We start from the raw sequence: 16,468 nt of genomic DNA on the forward strand, positions 1-16,468 counted from the left end.
TACCTAAAAGTCAGGCATAAGATAAATAATGAAAACTGCTAGCAGTCTGCAAAATACTGCATGCTCTGGCTAATGGCACTCGCCTGTGTTAAGGCATTGACCCAGCTCCCTGCCAGCAGGTCAGGGTTAGAAGCAGGCACTAGCCTAGAGATCAAAAGACCCAGGTCTAATTCTTGTCTCTGCTCCCTGCCTGACATTACAGTGTTACCCAATTCCTCCATGGCACCTCTCGCTCTTCCTGCATGTCAGTGGGAACAGGAATTAAACCAGCATTTTGACAAACCTAAGCTTGCAAGAGACACATTCCTTGAATATCTATCCCTGGGGAAAAGAAAAAAAAAAAGAAAAGACTTAGCAAACAGCCCCTGAACTGTGGAAGTGCCAGTAACGTGACCCAGAGCACCAGCTCCTTTCGCACTGACAACACGCGTGCTCTGCGAGAGTGACACCAAGTCCCCACCGTCCACCCCTCTCACCCGCATCGGCACAAACTGAGCTCGCGACAACCAGCGTTTCCACAGGGCGACTCCTTCACAACTTGAGCCAACGCTTCGCAGGAGCCGGCCCTGTGCCTGCAGGGAGGCGTTGCTGGTGTCACACCTCCGGGTGGGCATTAGCTGCTTGAGCCGCCCACAGGGATGCGCTGCGCTGCGTGAACTGACTTCTTGCAGCACTTACAGAGGAAGGAGAGCCTGGAGAAAGAACTGCTTTGTAGATTTAGGAAGGATCGGGTAACTCCCTGACTGTAAGTCCCTAAAGAACAAAGTGACAGCAGACCTGTGCCAACAGAAGGGACATTCCTTCCCCAGATAATGGCATTTTGGCCCCAATACTTATGGCAAGCAAAAGCCCCCGCTTATGCGCTGCAGACTCTGAGGAGTTTCTTTCTACCTTTCAATAGCTGCAGACCTCTAATATTTAGAGCTGAGAAAGTGTGAGTGGCAAAGAGTAGCAGCAGTGTCAGGTGTTTGTAGTCCAGCCTCGTGTTCTCCCTGCAGGAGACATTATTTCTGTGCTCCAGAAAAAATCTTTGGTGAGTCAGGTATGTGGACAGTATATCGTACACATCTCTCGGTTTGTAGAAGATCCCAGCAAAGAGCTCATTAGGGGAAGCGGGAGCTTCTCCCATGCAGCCAGTCTGTAGCCAAGGGGGGATCTGTGCTTTTGAAAGGTTGGTATAGATGCAAGAGGCCTCGAAGCACAGCTGCGTGAGTTACAGAGATTTCTGAACGAGCATTTCTCCGGGCTCTGAATCCAAACCCACACTAAGCATTCCATGTCCACTTCCAGGTGGCAGCTGTAGGATTTGGACTACCAGGATCTGGTTGTGCAAGACAGTAAACAAAAGCAGGTAAAGACCAACACTTGCTCCCCAGAAAGATCCCCCAAAGTAAAAGAAACCCAAAGAACCAGGAAAAGCCGTTTCACAGAGAAAGCAGCGAGGAACAAGAAGATTCAGAGCACATCGCGTGTTTTTATTAAGTAGGCAGCACGGTATTAACCCAGTTCTAGGTTCAGTGGGAATGAAGGAGACAGCAATTTAAAGCAGAATAGCTATTTTTAAAATCATGACGAGTATGTTCTTACTCCAGGCAAAGGTTGCTTTATGTTCTCTTAGCTTAATCCAATTTACGCTGAAACGGACTGTTTAAATTTGGAATAGGCACTTTCTTCGTAGGCTGAGCGTGCTCCCTCCGACCACTGATCAGGAACAGCAGCTCAGACACAAACCCCCATGCTGCCAAACCCTGTAGCTCTGAAGTTAGAGCACGTTGAAGCTTTTGTGGATGCACTTGTTCAAAAGCGCTTCCCTTCTAACTGAAAGCATCCCCCGGGGGTTAGTGCCCTCCAGTTTGGCAGATATCAAGTGCTGCCCACAGCTACTCAGCCCCCAGCTCGCAGGGGGTCAGTGCCTGAGACGTGTTTGGGACCGTGCTTAGGTTCTTTCTCTCCCAAGCAGGATTAAACCTCCCTGTCTCAAATACAGCCTTGCTCTGGTTTCTGACCGTGCCTGACTCCAGACAGGTCTGCAACACTGAGGTTGACATTTTATGATGGATTTAAGCTGCTCTAATTGCCAGAAGAGTTGGCTGCTCTTTCCTTTGTGATGGCGCTAGTGCTTGAATGAGCCCAGAGCTGGACAGAGGAGGGACGATGGTGCTGAAAACTTAATTGGCAACAACAGTAACAACAAAATCAGCCCCCTGCTCCAGGGGGCGTTAGACTTAGTGCCAGCACAAGGAAAGCAATGGGAATATACAGAGACACGGGGAAGCTTTCAACGGCAGCACAAAGCTGGATCAGCTCAACCTCCTTGCAAAACTGCAACCTCCATCTTCCCAGAAAAGGGGTCTCTCAGGGCCCTTTACCACCAGGACTCGCTTTGTTGCCAGACTTCTTCTGGTCTGGCAGCAACTTCGGTGCTAGAGGGAACGTTGACTTCCAGACAAGACAAGTGACGGTAGCCTCCTGTTCTGTATGTGCGAGCAATGCCAAACAGGAGCAGCTGGTTGCACATAATAACATGCATTGTGTAAGTGAGCAACACAATAAGCAATTTGCTCGACAACCCAGGGACATCAGGACAATTCTGTATCACAGAGAAGAAAGAAAAGAAGAAAAAAACATGTGATGACCAAACCCTAAGGGAGCCTCGGTGTACTACACATTCATTTCATTACGCTTGCTCTTATAAATATTTATTACACAGCCTATCTCATCATTCTTCCAGGAATGGGTGTTGTGTTATTGTTATACCCAGGGAGGGCTTTCCCTCTTCCTCTGGTCCTGCTGCAGGCGGTCGGCAGTTGCCAAAGATAGATAGGGGGCAAGAGTGTGACATTAACTATGGAAAATGCTACTTAAAATGGGGCTCAGGGGCAGATATTGGCAGGTGCATTGTTAGGAGAAAGAAAAAATGAATGGAAGAGGAAAAGATGGCAAGTAACGAGCTTCAGAAGCTTGTATTTAAAATATGTTTGTGGCAAAAGGGATTTCTGCAAACATGGGCCCTGGCCCATACGGCCGAAGCCACGAGATTTTTGCACCTTGCAGAATCCAGGATGGGGGAAATTTTGATTTAGATGAGCGCTGGTCTGTGAAACAGCAGTGAGGCAAAGGTGTATTCTGAGCATCCACACCATCTGTCTACACATGGAAAGCTATCATGTTAATGTAAGGCAAAAAAAATAATCTAGCATTTATAAAGCTTTGCACATAAAACTTGGAGTGTTTCCGGGGTTTTTGTCTCTTCGATTTGTATTGCTACCTGGATGTCCCCTGTGCCCTACTCCTTGCTTCTACTGGCTCTTGTCACCCAAGTGAGGCTTTGCAAAACCAAATGTTAACTTGCCTTACGCAGAGCCACATCGGCCAATTCATTATTCGAGCGACTTGGATTGGGTTACTGGAGGTGCTGAGACAATCCAGGCTCGGTAGATTTTAGATGAAATGAATCTGTTTCATTTAAGTTAGTCTCCCTTGCTGTCATGTGAGTCTTTTTTGTATGCATTTGTTAACCAGCTTGTTCACTGTCAGCTATAATCAAATAAAGACCCACTAGAAACATCCCGATGTGTTATAAAGCAGTTGCATAAGAACATCACTATCTTGTAAACATGCATGGCTATGAAAAATAATATTTGCTTATAAACAACGTCTGAGGACTTCTCCCTACAGCAGTTACCAAGTACCAATAAAAGTTTTGATCCCTAAATAGTCTAAATTTTATATGCTGCTACAGTACCTGCTAACTAAAGCTGGTTTTAGGCATAAGGAACACATGTAACATCAAGGAATAGTGAACAGTCAAGGCTGCCTTCAGAAACACCCGTCAGGCTCCTTTGTAGCGGTAAATGTGTTCATGTGCCAAAACCAAGGGTCTGTTCCGAAGTTTTATTAGATCTACAGAGCTGGCTATAAAATGCCATGCTAGAAGCGAAGCAGCCGAAGCAGAGAAGCTGCCTGGTGCACATCATCATGCCACCCTCTTGTGGCTAACCCCAGAAAATAGAGCGGTGCACGCCCCAGGACACGGTGTAAATGCCGCCGGGTTATCTTCGGAGCGCCTTGCCCCACGCTGATGAGCGCGCTGCGTGTGCAAGCAGCAAGGTCCAGCTTTTAGCTTGGTGTCAGTTGAAGCTAGCTTAGGAGCAAAAGGTGAAGTTTGAATAAAGCCGTTCCTGCACTCTGGAAACTTTGGGATCTGGAGCTGATCTGAGAATGGGATTTCATTCCAGTCCGACACTCTGAAGGTCTGCAGATGTTCATGGTGGACAGATGTTTGACTTCTGTGTCTCTGGCTATACTCTACTCGGAAACTGGGACCATATACCTGCCTCCTGCCATAGTTTTAGCTATAAAATTCTGTCCTTTGCTAACATTTCACACGGAGAGAAAGAATCTGGTGCTTTCATGCGTTTCTATTCCTGTATCGAGAAGCCCTGTTGCCCTTTACCTTCCGGAGAGCCCCACAGATGGGCACCAGGAAGGTGGCTGGGCAGCTCTTGCACCCCCCCGTCTACATAAAGAGTTTTAACGTCGTTACTCAGAAGTGGCCAGTTTGCACCCAAAGCAGATGCTGGCTTTCACAGCGTCCTCGGTGCCCTTGTTGTATAATGCAGGCTATTCCCATCCATCAGACGGTTCTGCAAACCTAAATAGATGATGTATTTATTTATGGATTACTGACCACAAGAAAGAGAAGCTTTGCACTATTGTCAACCTTACAGCGTTCGGTCTGCTATAAATAATGCATCATTGTTCGGTGTTGGTTTATGGTTTAAGTTCCAAAGAGCATCGCGGACCAGCAGACTCAGCAAAGATGAAGGCAGCACGGGGTATTAGTCAGAGAAATAGTACCATCGGACGAAGAGTATTAGAAAAACAAAGCAAAAATGTAATGTTGTCAGAGTTATTTTAATGTCAACTTCAGCAGCCACAGACCTGCTTTCACCTCTGACGGAGGATCACGCAAATCTATGATTATCCTCTGATTTTCACTCTGCTTTCTCCCACTTGTAAGCTAATTCGATTTCAGATAAAGCTCTAATTAACAGAAGAGGTCACCGCCGTGGCCAGCAGGCACTGTTGCAGCATGGCATTCAAACACACTAAGAGATCAAAAGAGCCTCCGCTGCTTCCTTTGAACTACCCAATTAAAATTTTCACAAATATAGCTATTGTTTTATGGCTGCTTCTTCCAGGGGGGGAGAGAGGGCAGAGAGCTGAGAGATCATTGCCTCTAATTGGGCTGTTTTCCCTCTCTTCTTACAGGTTTCCTCCGTGTGGGTTTTTTCTCCAGACCAGTAGAAGAAAAGGTTGTCCAGACCATTTGCAATGCAGCTATTACACTGCAAGCCTACAGCAGGCTGAAGGCTAAGGCCGTGGGGAATCTGATTTCTCTCTCGTGAGCAAAAAGGGCATCAGTGCCTTTCTTGGAAAGTTTGATTGATAGCCCTTAAGAAGGACTCATAAAATGTGTCTCTCTCTGGCTATTTAGGCAATTCCCTTTTGAAGATGAAGGAGAATATTAGATTAGTCCAACTGCTATAATAGCATTATCTCCTGCTTTTAAAGAAAACATATTTTATGGCGTATGTACCCTAATGGAAACAACCTGTGGCTGCACAAGCGCTGGCCACAAGGTCTGCTGCTAAGAGTGCTGTGGTCTCCTTGGAAGGGGTTTTCATCCAGCTTCTGGGGAACTGGTGTAGATATCAGACTTGTGCCACTGTCCCACGTGGGCCGCTTGTGGGCAACAGAGAAACCAAGGCTGGGGCGGACCATGGGGTCTGAATTCCACTCTTATCCATTGGGGAGCTCGCTTAAACTCGGGATTAAGGCAAATTAGCAGGAGCGTAGGGAGAAAGCTGCATGGCAGCTGTCTGGGCTGTACAGACAGGGAACATCAATCTTGAGAGCTGTCAGCCCAGACCATTCTGGAAAAAACTAGATGGAAACACCGGTCGAGTATTTGGTGTTATTTGCCTGGTAAAGGTTGAGGAACCTTCAGCTCTGGGAAGCAGATGGGTACATCCCTGCAAGAACACACTACAGCGTATATCCCACAGGAGGGTGCCTTCAGCCCTCTGTAGAGGCAAGCCAGAATAAAATCCCTGCAACCATGACCCAGTACTCAGAAACATCACCAGAGAAATACTCTTGCTGGGAAGGGAAATGTGGAGCGGGTATGTCTCGGACGGGGCACATCAACTTACCTCTGTATCAGCCTGCTCTGCTTGCTTGTCCTGGTCTGCTCCTTGGCAGCGCCCTGGGGAACAGGGCAGCTCGTGCCTGGCAGGGGCTGAGTCCCTTGGGCAAGGAAGACTGGATTAACTGATTATTCACTCCTGGAAAGAAACGTTATCTCCTCTCAACAGCACTGAAGGGAGGAAAAAAAAATCAAGATAGTGACCACAAAGGAGATCAGGCCCTAGCTTATGCTCACTAATGGCTTAAACTCACCTTCTGGGGTGTTCATTTATTGGTGCCAAACGGTGAAAGAAGATCACAACTCCCAAAAACCAGAGCAGTTGCTGTGAGGTTGTGAAGTTCAGCTCCTCGCCTGGCCCTGCCTGGCTGCCAGGTCTCAGAGAGCAGCTGTACCGTCCCTGCCTTCGGCGCTGAGCCCCAGCAAGCGGCCCGTCTTTGTGATATTGGGGAGATGCCTGGCTTTGCAGGTCTAGCTTCTCACCTTGTGCGTTGTACTGGGTTTTGGATTGCATCTTCTGCAGCTCCACTCTCATACCTTGACTGACCACCTGAGCCGATCTGACCCTCTGATGAAGAAGCTGCGTTACCTTAAAATATTCCTTTTCCCTGTAATGTACTCCCGGATGCTGCAAAGAGTACATTGCTCGTCCCAGGATTTAATCAGATTAATTAAGCTGTACTTGTATTAATCTAAATTACAAGTATCTGAGGGCTCAGCCAAATCACGTGATTTATGGGCCATATCAATCTAACTAATACCACCGACTCTTAAAATAAAAAACTAATAAATGAGTTTATTATACAGATGTACGACTGACTTACTAGCTTTGGGTCTCTAGTGACATGGATGATTTGATGGAAGTTTTATGTCCTTGTTGGGAAAAGGTCTTTTTTTTTCCCCCCTTCCCACTTGCTGTATTTTTAAAAAGTATCTTCTACAGGGCAGAGAGAGGGAGAAACAACACAAGCTCGGTTATCAAAACACTAGCCAAGCCAAGAGGTCCCCAAAGTCTTGCTGTACACAAATTGTGTGGGTTTTATAACTGCAAGTGCCCACAGGAGAATAGTTTATCTGGCTTCTTGCAGGCAGAACCTGCCCCGGTCTGCGTGCTTACTGTTCAGCAGTCTGAAGCAGTGGTTAGCCAGGGGATGGGAATGGGAAGAGAATTAAAAGCTTCTCAGAAGTAAATCTGCGGCAAAGCGTGCCGTTTGCAGGAAGGAGCCGGGCTGGTTTGGAAAGTGCCTCTGTGCTGCTCAGCAGGGTGACTCTGTCGGGCTGAGTGATGGGTGCCATCTGCAGCAGCTGGAAAGCCAAAGTGCCCTAAAATGTCGCTTGCACAGGGACAACTTAAAGATGCAAAAGCTACTCTTTGTCACACAGCCGTGTGGGGTTTCAAAAGTTATTGGGGGGGAAAAAAAAAAAAAAAGAAGTGGTTTTCTGCAGAGAAGCCAAATGCCGCGATGAAGCTAATTACACAGAGTACAGGAGATGCCGCTAATCCACAGCCCAGGTGAAATGAAATGCAGAGCTAAAGGAGGAGGGAAAAACCACGCTCGCCCCTGCCATTACCCGGCCCCCAGCCCGCCGGCTGCCTTCGCCTCCGTCCCCCTTGGCAGCTCGGCTCTGTGTTGGCTGGCTTTTCAGTGAGATGCTTTTGCTTCAGTCCTGGAGTTCACGCTCGATTTCCCCAGCTGTAAGATTGTTTCCCTTGCTTTGCAAATCCCCCCTCAGAGCAAACAGCCACGCGAGAGCTGCGGATTGGAAAAAGGAGCAGGCTCCATCTCTTTACCCTTTGCTTACAAAATAAGTTCTTCAAACGCGTTTGTCTTATTGTGTTCAGGATAACGACCTTCTCCAGCAAAGAAAAGGGAAGGAACTGGGAGGGCTTTCTAGGGGAGAAAATGGGGCAATTTATGGAATAGTTACATAAAGACAACGCTATCCTGTGTGTCTGTCGCCGTGATTTATTATAGTTACACAGAAGATTGGCTGATTGGACCATAAAAGACGGCTGCAGGCAAACCTGAACCCCTTTGCTTTCCTGTTCGCCATGCCACACACACAAAAGCCAATGAATTAACTCAGCGACGTTTGTAACACACTTGGAGAAATGACCCCTCTTTGCTATTTCAAAGGAGGTGCCGGCGCAAAGGTGCTGTAACGAGCAGTTTATCCGACACGGCCACGTTTACTGTTCCTGCTGCAAAGCCGAGGGCTGGCTGCCTACACGGGAAACCCCTGCAAACCCCACCGCTGCCTTTGCTGGTGTACATCAGGGTCTGGGGGTACGTTATTCCACTCCTGCCAGCATTAGGTGGATCATTTAAAAGACTTTTTACAGTAACCCCTGCCTCCTTTCTCTGGCGGTTACACTTTCTACGTGGCCCCGCTATTATACACCTTCTTTCCGTTCACTGCCCCCAATTATCGTTTTGCATTCGTCTACATCCAGCTGCATTTTCCATTTACCAGCTCGTTCGGCTAAAACATCCTGATCCCTTTTATATCAGATCAGGTGGCTTCTACTGCTTTTCACCCACCACTCTGGAGTCATTTGTGTTTATACTAAAAAAGAAAAGCATTTAGCAACCAAAAGCACTGTTAGCTGAAGGAGGGGGGACTCTGGTTAGGCGGGGACCAGACAGGAGGAAAGCTAAACTTCCAGCTCCAAGGGGGACAGGGTCTGGGCATTTTCATTCCTCTTCAAAGCTGAGGACTGTAGGTCATCCAGGGCTGGGAACTCATTCCTTCCAGAGATGTTTCATCAAGGGAAAAAAAATTCCCCGGTGTTTCTTTGTGCAACTACTGTTTGGCAGCTCTGCCAGGTCTACACCACCACTTACCGAAATCTTTTTAGCAGTCCCCGGCTTGTACCGAAACAGCCTCTCTGGTCCGACAGCGTGTCTCCAGAGGAAGCTACAGGGTCACATCTTCCCTCATTTAAACCCTCAGCAACAGCTTGTAAAACTTTTTCCCTTTGGTCCGTGGGCAACCTGCGGTGTATCCCACCCACGCGGCCCCGGAGCCGCCTCCCTTCGAAGGATGGGGCACAGAGCAGCACGACGGCCTCGAAAGCAGGAGGCAACTGCGGGACCTGGGAAAGAGGTCTGATCCTTAACTCTACGGCAGCCCACCGCAGAGCTGGGTGACTCTGAAGGTCCCCGTGTCCTTTGGCTTCCCGCTGGCCAAGGGCAGCCGAGGCACAACCGTGTGCAGGGTGAAGTCCCTTGGGTTTATCTGGGTCACGTATCACAGCGGTACCTGGAACAGGCAGGCTAAAAATAAGCTGGAAGGCAAAACAGCAACAGCCTATGGAGAAAACAAGCCACAGAATGATTTACAGATGAGCAAACTCCCTGCAAAGCCTAGCAGGGAGGGTTATTCCTTACACTTTCCAAAACACAAACTCCTCTCCAATAATTCCTGCTCACCAGTTGTTAACCTACTGCTAATCTTGCTGCAAGCAATATTAGTTGTTGCTTCAGGCCGTGGGTTGAAGATCACCACCTTCTACTAATAAAAAGAGTAGAAGAAACCTTTGTTTTAGCTAAAGCAGAAGGAGAACCGTCTTCATCCTTCCATCGGAGGAAAAAAGTTTCTTGTGGCCACTGCGTGCAGAACAGCAGGCAGACCTCAGTGACCATAATTTGTAACAATATGGCAGAATTAACTTGTTTTATTTAAAAATGCTTGAGCTGGAAGAGGAAAGAATTTGAGGCATAAATAGATTTTATTAAAAATAATTATATCCAGGAAGAGCGGGGATAGAGTTTATCACAGCTGTGGTTCCAGGCAGCATTTCTGCATGTGGGCAGGGCCGTTATAGCAGGTCTCTTGTAAAGCGATGTCTGCTGAATGTGTGTCGAGTTATCGCAGAGAAATTTTCAAATAAAAGCCTGAGCTAATCCAGGAACAGCATTAAAAGGTGTAAAATGGCTGAACAGCACGGAAATGTTTAAATCTGCCCTTTGCTAAATGTTAATGGAAAAACTCTGTGTAATACAACCAACCTCCTGCAGAAGAATCAGGTCTGGCCAATAAAAGAATGAGAAATGAAAACTAATTTTGTATAAAGATAAAAAGTAACTTTCACTTCACTGCAGCTTCAAGCTGCATTGGGAATAGTTGGGTTTCTTTCCAGCCTATATATATAAAAAAAGACAAAACATTTTAATTTAATACAAGGTCATAGTCTGGCTGCAAAGGAAACTAAACCTCAGTGTAAATACAGTGATGAAACCGGAATCATCAAAAACAATAATAGTGAAAATCATGTCTAAAAGGAAGGGCAGCTTAAGGGGCCGATGCTCTCACAGCAACACAGCACGGGTTTGGGGAGCAAATTGTCCCTGCGGGGTGTTTTGCACCCTGGTTTATAGGGTCTGCAGTGATCTCAGGTGTGTTTGCACGTGCGTGTGGGCATGAAGCTGCTCCCGCCAGAACAGACGAGACAACCTAAAATGGAAAGGACACGGGGCTGGAACCCTTCCGGGGCTGGAGACGAAGCCCTGCTGGGATGGAAAGGCTCTGGGAATGGGTTTATTGCCCAGGACCAGCAGCGGGGCCGGTGCCGCCTTTCCCAGTCCCGCCTGATGCAATACCCAGCCGGAGCCCGCGGACAGCTGCGGCACAGGAGTGGAAATTCCTCCCGACCCAGAGAGCGCACAGCAGGGAAGAGCATAATCTCCGTGATTTACAGGCTGTGACTCTAGTTTAAAATACATTAGACTCCAACTATTTAATTACTGGGCACTACCAAATCACAGAGACAGAGGAGTCAGTCACGTCTGCTAATGCCAACATTTATCATCCTATTTATCTACTCCAGCTTCTGAGACCCATATCGAATCACTTTCCTGTATTAGCTAATAACGTATGAGTTTTTTTCCTTGTACCTCTGGGCAGCCCTCAGTGGATATTATAGCACTGCTGGCAGCACACATCCACCTAGGGATAGATAAACTGGTTTACAGCATGTGAGGGGTTGTAATCATCAGCCAAAACTCACATCCAAATCAAAGCCTTTTTCTCTGCTGTCTCCTGCCCCCAGATACTAATTCGCACCAGAGAGTAAATATGCAAACAGTACTCAGGCCCACTGTCCAGCTGAAAGGCTGTAAGCCTCCTGGTATTTCTGAGAAATCATTAAATATCCACATTTTACGGTTGCGGAAGGGCATAGAAAAATTATGCGGCTGTCTGAGAGCTGGGGAGCGGGACAGAGTGCTCTCTGGGCAGCAGTTCATGTCCCTCCAGCAACACGTCCCCATCCTGCTCACTCCTGCGGGGAGGGCAGAAACGAGGTGGCACAAGCACGGACACAACACCGGCTCTCACAGGGCTGTTAGATACCAAATCAGCCGCAAAAGAAATTCAGTAGGTGAAGCAAATTTGTCCAGGGAAACATATTGGGTGTGGAAGAAACATCGAGAGGAGAGTGAGAAACTGCTGGGTGATGGGTGAAGCCGCTCCTTGTGCTCAGCCCCTTCCCAGCAAAGTCCCAATAAATCCAGCACGATCTTCCTCCGCCTGCTTTTTCCACTGAAAAAGATATGCCTTTAGTTTTGCTTGCTTATGCTGCTTTCAATAGGGAAAACAATTTTAATTGCTGTATTTGGAAAATTTTCAAGCAGTCTTATTTTCAGAAGAAATACTCGGCAGCCTCTCAGCTTTGTACCAGCGTCCATCCTCAAGCTGGGCATTGAGAAAGAAAGAAGAGGCTTTCCTTCCTCCCAGAGAGTCACAAAAGAGCACGATAAAGCAAATGTCCTTTTATTCCATGGCAGGATTTTTTTTTGCTGGTGCCTTTTACTTCCATCACTATGATGGTTATCTCATAATTGCTTATATATTACAGCCTACCATATATATATATATATATATATATATATATATATAAAATCTGGTGGTTTACTATTAACTCCTGTCACCCTCTGTCTAATTCTACTTGCCAAGCAGGTGATCCTGCCTTTGAGACTGATAACGCTTAGAAAACCCAAATACCCTGAGCTCTGATGGAGCAGTCGTTACCGAAAAGGCAGTTCTAACGAACAGAGCATTGCAGGGAAATTATCTCTGGATCTTCGCAAAGTCCTCTGGAAGAGTTCAGACACGAAGCTGTCTTAATTGATGGCGTGGCCACTTAGGGGAGCAGTATCCATAGAAACTCGGGGGCCTTGACAAGATGACAAACAATGCTGTGAGAGCCTAATAATAGCAGAAATAATGAGGTGTGGCCAAAAAAAACCAACAACAACAAGCGAGGAATCTTGTGGTATCGAATGGGTGGGCCCAGCCTAATGAAAGCCTGGCAGCTACGGTGACGGCTGGAGGAAGACGAAGCACAACTGGAGGATGGAAAAAAGAGTCGCCAAAGCCGGATGGGATTTCTGTCCCAGGGAAAAGCCCCGCAGCAGACGGTGCCACTGGGGACGTGGGTACGGGGCTTTGCTCTCTGTGTACAGCCATAAATCGGGAGCAACAACGCGAGCACCTTGGGAGCGTGGCAATGCTAGCGCAGAAACCTAGTTGCATTTTGGAAGAGTCACCCCATAGCGTGGCCTTGGGGACAGCACTTTGTCCACCGGGGATGTCCAGCCAGGCTGGGACCTGGAGAGCCCTTGGGAACCGCGGCGGGTGGTCTCAGCCCCTTTCCAGAGCCTCTTGTTGGGTTTTAATCACCTCTTGACCCAACTACGGCTCTTTCTGCTCGTCGCGGGCAGAGCGATGCCACTCGCGGCACAACTTTCCCACGCGCTGCGGCGTGCGGCAGGAGAGCCCGTCGCCCACCGATTGGGGCTGCGTCGCGCGCTGCTCCCTGGGCTCATTGTAGCACCGTAACTCATTGTTTGGGGAGACCTGACCTTTTTCTTAATTAGCTTAAAACTGCACAATAAAAAAAAAAAAAAAGAAAAAGAAGGAAAAAATAAAAGAAAAAACCCTCCGTAAAAGCCAGCCACAAATCAAAAGAGGCAACAGTGAGAGCAAGCAATGTGTCACCACAAGTGTCCCGAGTCAATGGAAACCTTGTTAGGTGGGGAACAAGGGTCTCCGCTAACAAGCTCTTATCTGTGTTTTTGTTTTCTATTGAAGGTGCATGTCATTAGAAGGAGTGTTAACAAGAGCTCTCAATAGCTTCATATGGCCAATGGCCTCTGAATATTCATGAAAGTGTGAACAGAATGTGGGAAAGCAGCGGAAGAAAAGGCAAGAAAAGCGGCAAGAGGGCTGATTGTGTGGGGGAGAAAGGACCCAGGGCTCTGTGGGAAAAAGGGATCCTGAATCCCACAAACAAGAGCGTATTCCCCAGGCAAAACCTGTCCTTCAAGCTGTGAGGATGGTATTGATGGAGCGAAAGATGTGGGTTTTTTCTGAGCAGCGTTGGCAGGGAACCAGCTTCTGTCATTTTAGGTGACAGTGCCCAGGTTTGGGTTTTTTTTTAAACTAATATCACAGTGGCCATGGCTGCTGTAATTTTACTTTTAAAAAACCCCAAACCTGGAGACCTGAGTATGAATAATGGAAAAACCAGGTGTATTTCCCGGCGCTACTTCTGTCCATACAGCAATGCAAAGCACCTCTTAGCCCGCACATCTCACCGGCCCTCCTGGGGATGAGCATCCACACCCCGAGACCTGCTGCAGCCTCGATGGCGGACGTTGCAAGCTCATGGATGTTGCAACCTCAACATCCAGCATTACCCTCAATATCAATGCACAAAACGCAGCAAGCAGGCTGGCAGGGACGGGCTCCCTGCACATGCCATTCGTTTCTCACCGGGGACAAGGCAGGCACCTAAATTTGGAGATGTGCAACCCTCTCTCCAGGCTTATTGAGTCCCAGAAGGGATCCGGAGGGTCATTTTTGCTGGATGCCCTGTACTGAAGTGGGAATGTGCTCACAGGGGATGGAGAAGAGGGGAGGTGAAGGAGCACACCCGGACACTGCTGTGCTCACCCTGCAGAGGGGAACGGCTCATCTGCACCCAGATACCACTTGCTTCCCCCCCACACCTCCCGGCGTCCCCATCCCTAGAGAAACCCCAAATTTGGCTCTAGTGAGAGCCCAGCAGGGCCGCCCATGGGGCCAGCCAGGGAAAGAGGCTTGTCCTATAAAATATCTCTGCAGGTTTTGTAGCCACTGATTCTGCACGATCACGGCATGGAGAGGTCGGGGATTTCAGCCGTGCTGTTTTAATGTGGAGCTCTCGCTCTGGTTGTTTCGGAGCAAAATTATACCGCAGAGTTGCCTCTTCTTGAAAGGCTCCAATCTCGTGTGTCAGTCCCGGATAAATAGTTTTCATTCAACAAATCAATGAATAGAAACAAAGTACGGCAAAATAATGTCAAGTCATTTCACTGATAACGACAGCTGCTGGGCTGCACAGGAGAAAGGGAGAAGCAGGAGGGGGGTGCGGGGGAATAGATTAAAAAATGTAAAAAGCAATGAATCACAGCTGGGGGAAAATCATAAAACCACAAACCGCCACTGCTCCCACACAAACGTACACGGTATTTACTCATCTATTTCTAACAAAAATTAAAGTAGAATAGAAAAGGAAAAGGGAAGAGAGGACTGGTACAAGCAAATCATCAAAACGATCCTCGTTAGAAAAGCAAAAGGTTTTTTTTTCCTGGCGTGAAGGCCTGATACAGAATGCCAAGCAGCGCGGCACCGAGTGCCGAGTGAGCGGGATGCTGCCCCGGCTCGACCCCCGGCCCCGCACCACCGCCCCTTCCTCCTGCATATTCCTAACTCTATGCTTTCTGGTCATCATTTGCTTCCTGTTGGTTTTCCTTGTTAGGCTTCTGCGGTGCTCATGGCTTTGGTCACGGGAAAAGAGGCTGGGAAAAAGGAAACAAACCCACGCTGAAAGGGGTTTTGCCAGTCGGGAGGAAGAAGGAGTTTTGGCTGCCCTGGGGCAGGGAGCGTGGCAGGGACAGGGCAAATAGAGTTTTTGCTGAGCCACAGAGGAGGTGCTGCCAAACACCCACTTCACAACGTACCCACCTGGCCGCAAATGCGGGAGAAATTTCCTCGAGCTCAGCACCTGCCCTGGAAATCATCTCACCCCTGCTACAGAAAACGTGGTGGCATTACGGGCTACAGGGTGACGCCTCCGACATCTCGCTTGGGGTCAGCCACAGCCCAGCTGCCCCAAAATAACCCAAATTCCCTCCCCGCAGGGAGACAGGGCACGTGATTGAAACGATGCCCTGCAAGGTCCACCTTTTAAATCCCAAGCCGCAGCTGCTCTTTGTTTGCTGCCTGAAATCTCCCTCCGAGGCCATCGCTTCGGCATCCTGCCCCAGCTGGGCACCTTCCTCAGCTCTCATGTTTCTGCGAGCTTTTGTTTGATTTTTAAGTTATGTTTTTCAGTAAAAAAGCAGCTTGAAGTTAATAAATGGCTCCTTGCAGCTCCTGGAAGGGCTTCTCATGGACACGGCAATAAAAAGGCCCTTGATGAAAACATGGACACTGCTGAGCAGAGTGATGAGAGCCGAGTCCAACACAAAATGCTGGTTCAAGGGGATTTTTTTGACCTCTTTACCTCACCGAGGATGTGTCAGGCAGCTCAGAGCCCCCTGCCTCCTACTAGACCCCAGTTATGCAGAGCAACCCCAGCAGTACCTTGTACAGGGCAGGGTTTGTCCCTGGAGAGTTGTGGGGTTTGTCTGGGGGGGGTGGAGGAATCACATGCATGAGGCTCCTGCGGGACGAGAGCCCCGGCATGGCACCAGCGAGGATGCTGCCTGCTCCCTGTCCTGCTGCGCACACGTAGCGCCAAGGCGATGCGCGGCGTTGCTCTCCTGCTGTTCTGAAAGCTTCCCTGAAAAAAATACCTTTCCTTGAAGAAATGTGACCCTTAGAGAAAGCCCCCTCCAAACATGAGAAACCCCGGGAAGACGAGAAATACCAGAAATTGCCAGGAGCGGTGCTGAGCTGGGACAAAGCCCTGGGAAGATGATGTGGAAGCACCAGGAAGATGGTTGGGAGCTTATCCGGCAGCTCCACAGCGTCCTTCCCGGGAGGCTGCCCCAGCGCTGCTGCGGCGAGCGGGGACCCGAGGCCGGCACCTCCCGGGATGGAGCTGCACAGAGGCGGCTGCCCCACAGCAGAAGATACTGAGTCTGCACGTGGGAGTTAAACTGTAACCCGGGCAGAGTTGTACGACAACGTGTCTATTTAGACAAAATTTTGCCTGGAAGTCAACCTGCAGAAAGCTTCCAGAGGCCCAAACCATGCCATTTCCAC

General features: G+C 48.5%; 1 long non-coding RNA gene across 5 annotated transcripts; it reads right to left on the reverse strand.

The window, feature by feature from the left end:
• Positions 1-1,454: 1,454 nt before the first annotated feature.
• On the reverse strand, positions 1,455-16,468 carry LOC142060481 (uncharacterized). Of its 5 annotated transcripts, none has more exons than XR_012661764.1 (5): positions 16,131-16,468; positions 15,845-16,043; positions 15,224-15,289; positions 6,219-15,057; positions 1,455-2,590 (listed from the first exon to the last, which is right to left on the reverse strand). It is a non-coding gene; the product is annotated as an uncharacterized LOC142060481 (long non-coding RNA). The 5 variants fall into 5 exon arrangements; XR_012661762.1 differs by lacking the exon at positions 15,224-15,289 and adding an exon at positions 4,547-4,654 and having other exon boundaries at positions 16,131-16,467; XR_012661763.1 differs by having other exon boundaries at positions 15,224-15,286; positions 16,131-16,467.

This window comes from Phalacrocorax aristotelis, chromosome 7 (assembly GCF_949628215.1).
Source record: "Phalacrocorax aristotelis chromosome 7, bGulAri2.1, whole genome shotgun sequence".
NCBI lineage: Eukaryota > Metazoa > Chordata > Aves > Suliformes > Phalacrocoracidae > Phalacrocorax > Phalacrocorax aristotelis.